At 35.9% G+C, this 8,807-nt stretch overlaps 1 long non-coding RNA gene across 2 annotated transcripts; it reads right to left on the bottom strand.

Annotated features, from left to right (window-relative positions):
* Positions 1-2,775: 2,775 nt before the first annotated feature.
* On the bottom strand, positions 2,776-8,028 carry LOC127161888 (uncharacterized). 2 transcript variants are annotated; one of them, XR_007827210.1, is made up of 3 exons: positions 7,981-8,028; positions 3,982-4,919; positions 2,776-3,631 (listed from the first exon to the last, which is right to left on the bottom strand). It is a non-coding gene; the product is annotated as an uncharacterized LOC127161888 (long non-coding RNA). The 2 variants fall into 2 exon arrangements; XR_007827209.1 differs by lacking the exon at positions 7,981-8,028 and adding an exon at positions 5,299-5,398.
* Between the last annotated feature and the right edge of the window lie 779 nt (positions 8,029-8,807).

Here is an 8,807-nt window from a genome sequence, read left to right as displayed (position 1 = left end):
CGCCGCACGGATCATTCAACTTCGGTCCAGTATGTAAGATTCGCTCAGCGGCAGCTCAGAGAGATGCGCTCAAATTCGGCGAATTCTCTGTTAGAAAAGTCTAAAAATAATCACATTTTCCCAAAAGAAAGACGTGATGGGAGAAACGAAGCTTTTCAAAGTTTCGAATCAATTAAACGACCGCTTCGCAAAATGATTCACTGCTTCCAATCGTTCGTGACACAACGGCGACGCCTGCTGGTCAAAACAGGGCAAGCGTCAGTTGTTTGGAAAGCGAGCACTAATTGGAATAACACTAAATGTGTTTTTATGGTTTATTTATGTTGAATATTGTTATGCATATATTAGAATCGCCTCTACTTACAGCCATTTCTCATATAAAGCTATGACAGATTTGCATGTTTTTTTTAAATGTGTACTAAATGTGTTTATACTTATTTTTAGACATTGGGTTCTTCAGTGAAGGGAAAACTACAACACTGGAATCTCATACATTAAACATCCACATGCCAATTAACTGAAATATTTCAAGGTAAGTAAACTATTTATATTAGTGATCCATATACATTACCAGTCAAAAGTTTTTGGACAGCAAGATTTTTAATGTTTTTAAAGAATTCCCTTCTGTCTAAGCCTGCATTTATTTGATCCAAAATACAGCATTTAAAATAACTGCTTTCTATTTGAATATATTTTAAAATGTAATTGTCCAGTCTTTTCAAAGCTTTTAAAATAGAAAGCAGTTATTTAAAATAGTAAAAATATTTCACAATATTACTGCTTTTACTGTATTTTGGATAAAATAAATGCAGGCTTAGTGAGTAGAAAAGAATTCTTTAAAAAACTTTAAAAATCTTACTGTTCAAAAACTTCTGATTAGTAGTGTAGGTTTTCCAACAATTATGAAAAAATGTTTCTAGTTTATCTGTAAAATGTTTCTTCTTCTGCTTCATCTTATCACAGAGGAAGGAGTGAATGAAGGAAGTTTTATGCGACCGGATGACACCAGCATTTCTGAACTCCAAGAACTCCTCCCAAGTTTTAGCATTTTCAACAGTGAAGTAGTGGAACAGAAGACCTTACTACAAGCAGTGGATCTGTGTTTCAGACATTTCTACATGTCCCCCCAAAGCTCCTCTGCACCCATTTGCAGCACACAGTCTTTAATGTTCCAGGAGTTCTTTCAACACATTACCTCTTCCTTAGAAACTTTGTATCTATTGATCTGTAAAACTTTTTATGTTGCTGATTATCAGCAAGTCCAGCAGCCAGCAGATTTACTTTGTTTTATTATTATTATTATTATTATTACTTGTGTTTATGATTTTTTATTTTTGTTTTATTGATAAAGGTTTGTATATTATGTTTGTTTTATTTGTGCACATTTGTGTATGTGTTGATATAAATAAATATGAATTGATACACATTTATGACCCTGGACAACAAAACCGGTCATAAGTATCATGGGTACATTTGTAGAAATAGCCAAAATTGCATTGTATGGGTCAAAATTATCAAATTTTCTTTCATGCCAAAAATCATTAGAATATTAAGTAAAGATCATGTTCCATGAAGATATTTTGTAAATCTCCTACCATAAGTATATCGAAACTGAATTTCTTATTAGTAATGTATTGCTAATAACTTCATTTGGACAACTTTAAAGACAATTTTCTCAATATTTAGATTTTTTTGCACCCTCAGATTCCAGATTTTCAAATAGTTGTTCTATCCTATCAAACCACATATTAATAGAAAGCTTATTTATTGAGCTTTCAGATGATGTTTACATTTAAATACAAAAAACTCGACCCTTATGACGGGTTTTGTGGACCAGAGTCACATTTGTTGGTTTTGAATTCAGTGTACATCTTGAAAATATGTCAGTTGTGTGTGCATATTTGTGTTTTGAATGTATTATATTTTCACATTCTTGTACACTTATTTTGTAAACATTTGCAGTATGACTGTTTTACATTTAAAAATATATTTGTAAAAAAAATATTTGCATATTTAAATAAACAAAATATTTATTTGAAAACAAAGTAGTGTTATAGTGTATTTTTATTAAAATAAATAAATAAATAAATAAATAAAAACTGATATAAATGAATCTAAATAATTAACTCAACTGTTGGGTTACTTTTAACCCAACTGGATTTTAACCCAATTCATTGGGTTAAAATAACCCATAGATGGGAAGGTGCTATACCAACCCATAGTTGGGTTACTAGTTGGGTTATTTTTAACCCAACATTTTTTAGTGAGTAGGTACCTGTATGGCGCTTTACTAAGTATACATGTATCTAGAATATTGCAGGTCATACCTGGTTACTTATTTTTAAGTTTTTCATTTGAATAAATATTTAGAAATGATTAAACACTATATTTTTAAATGTGAAATTTAAAAAGTTAATAACTTACATCCTTTTTTTTAAGAATACAAGTTTTTTAAGTACACACAATGAATGCAAGCAAATACTACATTTAAACCAAGTTTAAAATGGTGCTAAAAAAGCATTTTTATCCCCTTATATGTATAGTATATACATATAAATAGATATGGAATCGAGATCGATGAAATCAATGAAAATGAATCGATGAAAATCTCACTTCAAGCTGAGCTTAGAAGTTGGCAACCCTTGTCTAGTCGTCTCGTCTTGACCATGTTTCAGCACTACTAAAAGACTTTTCTGTTCCCTAAAACATACTTAGGCCTGCAGGAAAAATGAGTGTGTTAGTGATCATTTATGATCAACTGATTTTACGATTGACTTGAAAAAGACAAAATGTAAAATTTCTTCCACAGGCACTTCACAGAGACAGTAGGACATTATTTTTTTAGCAAAGGCAACTTTGGTTTTGCAAAATCATAACACCATGCATGCATTCTGAATCGCTGATACTAACAGATTCACAAATGGACAGATTAAAAGAAACATTCATAAAAATAAATGACAAGCTCTGACCTAAAAGGACAAAGGCAGCTGTAAAATTGATAGATGTTAGAAGTGAAGCTTATTAAGATGTTTGTATTCATCTTGGATAATGATGCTATTGTGAAATGTCCTATAGTGATAGAGTGGAATTTACTCCATAACACGCTACTCTGTGCTTCAAGAAATCCTTCCTACGGTCTGCAGATCTCACCATCTCGGGGTGGTCGTCTGTTAGTTTGTGCCTCATAGCGAATAGGCACACAGTGGTTTTCAATGACCTCACAAGCCACAATCACATGAGAGTACTCAGTCTTAAGACGGACTCTACATTTCTTATTTCTAAACCTGCTGAGAACAGTGTACACCTTAAATCTTCTCTCACTGATGCACTTGTTTCCTTTGTATCTGACGCCTCTCCATTGCAGATTCTTACAATGTTATTCGTGTCGTTTTTATGGAGGAAGGACTGGCAGTTTCTGGCACAAAGATTATTACTTGTTAGGTAAGCTGCCCAAGCATGTCGACTGCTTGTGTTGAAATCATATGTGAGGATATGGTCGTGTTTAAAATTATTGTAAGCGTTGTTATTCTGTGATCTCTGGCAGGGAAAGGCACGGCTGAATCTGCCAAAATCCCATCCATCAGTGAACACCAGGGGAACGAGCAGTAAGAGGAGAACCGCCAGTCTCATCCTGAGAACAGAAGAGTGACAAACAGCTTGACAATAAGTTGAAATAGGCTAGCTGACAAGATAATGAACATGAGCTAATGAACAACATCTACAGTAGTGCTGCATGAAAGCTTCAGGTTTGCTCTGCTTTGTAGGGTTGCACGATTTTGTAATTATATGACAATATGACTGCAATAATAGTAGATGGTAGAGAATTTGGTTAAAACAGTAATTAGTTTAATAATAATTACATAATAGTTACACATTGTCAGTGCTTTCTATAATTACAAAGAACAAACCTCATGTTATTATAAAGAAGATCCTTCAGTATCTGAACTATATGATTTATATTTGTACAGTATGCAGATTTACCTGTGTGCCGTTCTTAAGCTTGTGCAAATGAAAGATCCTTGTTGAATCTGCTTCAGAAAAGTGTCAGAAATGCTGATTTGACAGATATTTATTGGGTGGAAAAGAGGAATTGCACTCATTTCTTGGAACATATTTGCAATTAAGCAAAATTTAGCGGAAATCCACACTGTAGCAGAGTAAAAATAAATATGAAATCTAAGGAAGTTAATAAAACTTCCTAAAACTCTATAAAACGTCAAGTGCAAAAAGTGATATTGCATCTCATAATAATGTAGATGGTTTAAAGTTGGCTGTGCATATCATCTAAATAAGGTTAGGACTTTGTATGAATACAAAAGTAAACACACGTTATGACCTGAACAAATTATGATTTGTTCACAAGACTGTTAACCATAGGTCAAACGTGAAGCTTATTAAGATGTTTGTATTCGTCTTGGATAATGATGCTTTTATGAAATGTCCTAAAGTGATAAAGTTAAAATTATGTCATGCTAACACTCCACATTGTGCTTCAGGAAATCCTGCCTACGGTCTGCAGATCACACTATCTCGGGGTGATCGACTGTTAGTTTGTGTCTCATAGCGAATAGGCACACAGTGGTTTTCAATGACCTCACAAGCCACAATTACATGAGAGCACTCAGTCCGAAGATGGACTTCACATTCCCCATTTCTATTCTATTCTAATGCTATTCTTGTTGTTTTTATGGAGGAAGGACTGGCAAGAAGTTCGTCCACAAACATGCTGTCTCGTTAGGTAAGCTGCCCAAGCACGTCAACTGCTTGTGTTGAAATCATATGCGAGAAAATGCCGGTGTTTGAAATTATTGTAAGCGTTGTTATTCTGTGATCTCTGGCAGGGAAACATGTCAGATTGATAAGTGATGAATCTGGCAAAATCCCATCCAAAGAGTAAGAGGAGAACCGCCAGTCTCATCCTGAGAACAGAAGAGTGACAAACAGCTTGACAATAGGTTGAAATAGGCTAGCTGACAAGATAATGAACATAAGCTAATGAACAACATCTACAGTAGTGCTGCATGAAAGCTTCAGGTTTGCTGTGCTTCGTAGGGTTGCACGGTTTGTAATTGCATGTCAATATGACTGTAATAATAGTCGATGGTAAAGAATTTGGTTAAACAGTTATTAGCCTAACAATAGTTACATAATAGTTACACATTGTCAGTGCTTTCTGTAATTACAAAGAACAAACCTCATGTTATTGTCTGAGACGATTAAACACAGCAGATGCATTATTAGGAAGATCCTTCAGTATCTGAACTATATGATTTATATTTGTACAATATGCAGATTTACCTGTGTGCCGTTCTTGAGCTTGTGCAAATGAAAGATCCTTGTTGAGTCTGCATCACAAAAGTGTCAGAGATGCTGATTTGACAGACTGGGTGAAAAAGAGGGAGGAGTGAAAATGCACTAATTTCTTGGAACACATTTGCAATTAAGCAAAATTTAGCGGAAATCCTCATTGTAGCAGAGTAAAAATAAAAATGAAAGCCAAGTTAACAAAACTTCCTAAAACTCTATAAAACGTCAAGTGCAAAGAGTGATATTGCATCTCATAATAATGTAGATGGTTTAAAGTTGGCTGTGCATATTATTCTAAATAAGGTTAGCACTTAGTTAAGGTAATGGCTGTCAAACTTGAATACAAAAGTAAAAACACATGGTATGACCTGAACAAATCATGATTTGTTCACCAAGACTGTTAAACATAGGTCAACCATGGGCCATTGAACCTTGCTCAAGGGTCTCACCTCAGTCATGGTATTGAAGGTGGAAGAGAGAGCTGTACATTCACTCCCCCACCTACAATCCCTGCCAGTACTGAGACTCAAATCAGCAACCTTTGGGTTACAAGTTTGACTCTATAACCATTAGGTCACGACTGCCTAAGACTGCCAGAAGATCGTGAAAAACTTCACTGTGGTCCATGAGGATGCTACAGGACAAGAAGACAGCTGGTTTATTTTGCCAGGTATGAGAGTGTATGTATGTGTTTGTATGTGTGATTGCTTTCTGCACCAAGGGTGATCACATCATGAACAAATTATCATCAATTGTAGAATGTGAACAGGTTCGGGAAACTGAGTACCGGCTCAAGACAATGAACTTCTGCACTTCATAGTTCAACATTCAACATACAGACCACAGCTGTTACAACAGGAGCAGCTTCATTTACATTAATGGTATTGAACTGTAACAGAATAAAAGGTTTGGTTTTACATAAAATTTCAGCAGACAGTTGATAAAACATGCATTATTCCTTCAGACTTTGTGGCTGTTATAAACTTTACCAGCCAGCAGATGGCACTGTTCCTAGTATAATTGTTATTACTCACTCCTCACTAACCTGCTGCACAGCACTAACCAGACAGACTCCAGACAATGCCTTTAAATATGCTTTAATCACGGCTGGGAATACCTCATAACAATCACAGAGATTCCCACTAACATAAAGAATACAGCAGTTTACATAGCAAAGGTACATATCACAAGTGACATCATGTCACATTACATCATTCTCCTTTAATATGTTTGGTTCATTTATGTGGCAAATTACCCCCCTCTGTTACTGATTACTTCAGCTTGCTCTTCAAATCATGAGACTGTACCGTTATCATTAGTATTTTCAGACACTACTAAAGACATTTCTGTTCCCTAAAACATACTTAAAGGTTAGGCCTGCAGGAAAAAAGTATGTGTTAGTGATCATTTATGATCAACTGATTTTGTGATTGACTTGAAAATGATTAAATGTAAAATTTCTTCCACAAGCACTTCACAGAGACAGTAGGACATTTATTTTTAGCACAGGCAACTCTGGTTTTGCAAAATAATAACACCATGCATGCATTCTGAATCACTGATGCTGACAGATTCACTAATGGACAGATTAAAAGAAACATTCACAAAAATAAATGACAAGCTCTGACCTAAAAGGACAAAAGACAGCTGTAAAATTGAAGTGAAGCTTATGAAGATGTTTGCATTTATCTTTGATAATGATGCTTCTGTGAATTGCCATATAGTGAAAAAGTGAAAATTATGTCATGCTAACACTCCACTTTGTGCTTCAGGAAGTCCTGCCTACGGTCTGCAGATCTCACCATCTCGGGGTGGTCGTCTGTTAGTTTGTGTCTCATAGTGAACAGGCACACAGCGGTTTTCAACGACCTCACAAGCCACAATCACATGAGAGCGATCAGTCCGAAGATGGACTTCACATTCCCCATTTCCCTCAAGACTGCTGCGAACAGTGTACACATTAAAACTTCCCTCACTGATACACTTGTTTCCTGTGTCTCTGACGCCTCGTCCATTGCAGATACTTACAATGCTATTTTGTTCATTTTTATGGAGGAAGGACTGGAGAGGAGCTCTGCCACAAAGACACTGTCTCGTTAGATAAGCTGCCCAAGCATGTCGACTGCTTGTGTTGAAATCATATGCGAGGATATGCCGGTGTTTGAAATTATTGTAAGCGTTGTTATTCTGTGATCTCTGGCAGGGAAACATGTCAGATTGATCATTGCTGAATCTGCCAAAATCCCATCCATCAGTGTACACCAGGGGAACAAAGAGTAAGAGGAGTACCGCCAGTCTCATCCTGAGAACAGAAGAGTGACAAACAGTTTGAAAGTTGCAATAGACTAGTTGATAAGATAATGAACACAAGCTAATAAACAACATCTACAGTAGTGCTGCATGAAAGCTTCAGGTTTGCTGTGCTTTTCATAGGGTGGCGAAATGTTGTAATTATATGTCAATATGACTGTAATAACAGTAGATGGTAGCGAATTTGGTTAAAACTGTTATTAGCTTAATAATAGTTACATAATAGTTACACATTTCCACAGTGCTTTACACAGTGCTTTCTATAATTACTATAATTACAAAGAACAAACCTCATGTTATTATAAAGAAGATCCTTCAGTATCTGAACTATATGACTTATATTTGTACAGTATGCAGATTTACCTGTGTGCCGTTCTTGAGCTTGTGCAAATGAAAGATCCTTGTTGAGTCAGAGATGCTCATTTGGGCGATTTTTATCGGGTGGAAAAGATGGAGGAGTGAAAATGCACTAATTTCTTGGAACACATTTGTACAGTAAAAATAAAAATGAAAGCTAAGAAAGTTAATAAAACTTCCTAAAACTCTATAAAACGTCAAGTGCAAAGAGTGATATTGCATCTCATAATAATGTAGACAGTTTAAAGTTGGCTGTGCATATTATTCTAAATAAGGTTAGCACTTAGTTAAGGCAATGGCAGTCAAACTGTATGAATACAAATGTAAACACACATGTTATGACCTGAACAAATCATGATTTGTTCACCAAGACTGTTAACCATAGGTCAACCATAGGCCAGTGCCTTGCTTAAGGGTCTCATCTCAGTCTCATCTCTCTCTCAAATCAGCAACCTTTGGGTTACAAGTTCGACTATTAGGGCACAACGGCCTAAGACTGCCAGAAAATCGTGAAAAACTTCACTGTGGTCTATGTGGATGCCCCAGGAAAATACTGCATTCACGCCATATCGTAATTACCGTAATTTCAAGATGACAACATGTGACATTCTACTCAGAGCTGTTCACGTCTTCAGACTCGGAATTATGCTTTTCTATGGCAACACTATCAACGCCTGAACAGAACCTACGTTGGTCATGTGGTACAAGTCGTAGCCCTCAGAAGCCTCCCAGTTCACAAGTGGTAATTACGAGTTCTACGAGGACGTGAACTCTTTTTACAAGTTGGAATCTCGTAATTACGGGAATTCCGATATGGCGTGAACGCACCTCAA

Source organism: Labeo rohita, unplaced genomic scaffold (genome assembly GCF_022985175.1).
Source record: "Labeo rohita strain BAU-BD-2019 unplaced genomic scaffold, IGBB_LRoh.1.0 scaffold_762, whole genome shotgun sequence".
Classification (NCBI taxonomy): domain Eukaryota; kingdom Metazoa; phylum Chordata; class Actinopteri; order Cypriniformes; family Cyprinidae; genus Labeo; species Labeo rohita.
This window is presented reverse-complemented; position numbering and strand designations above follow the sequence as displayed.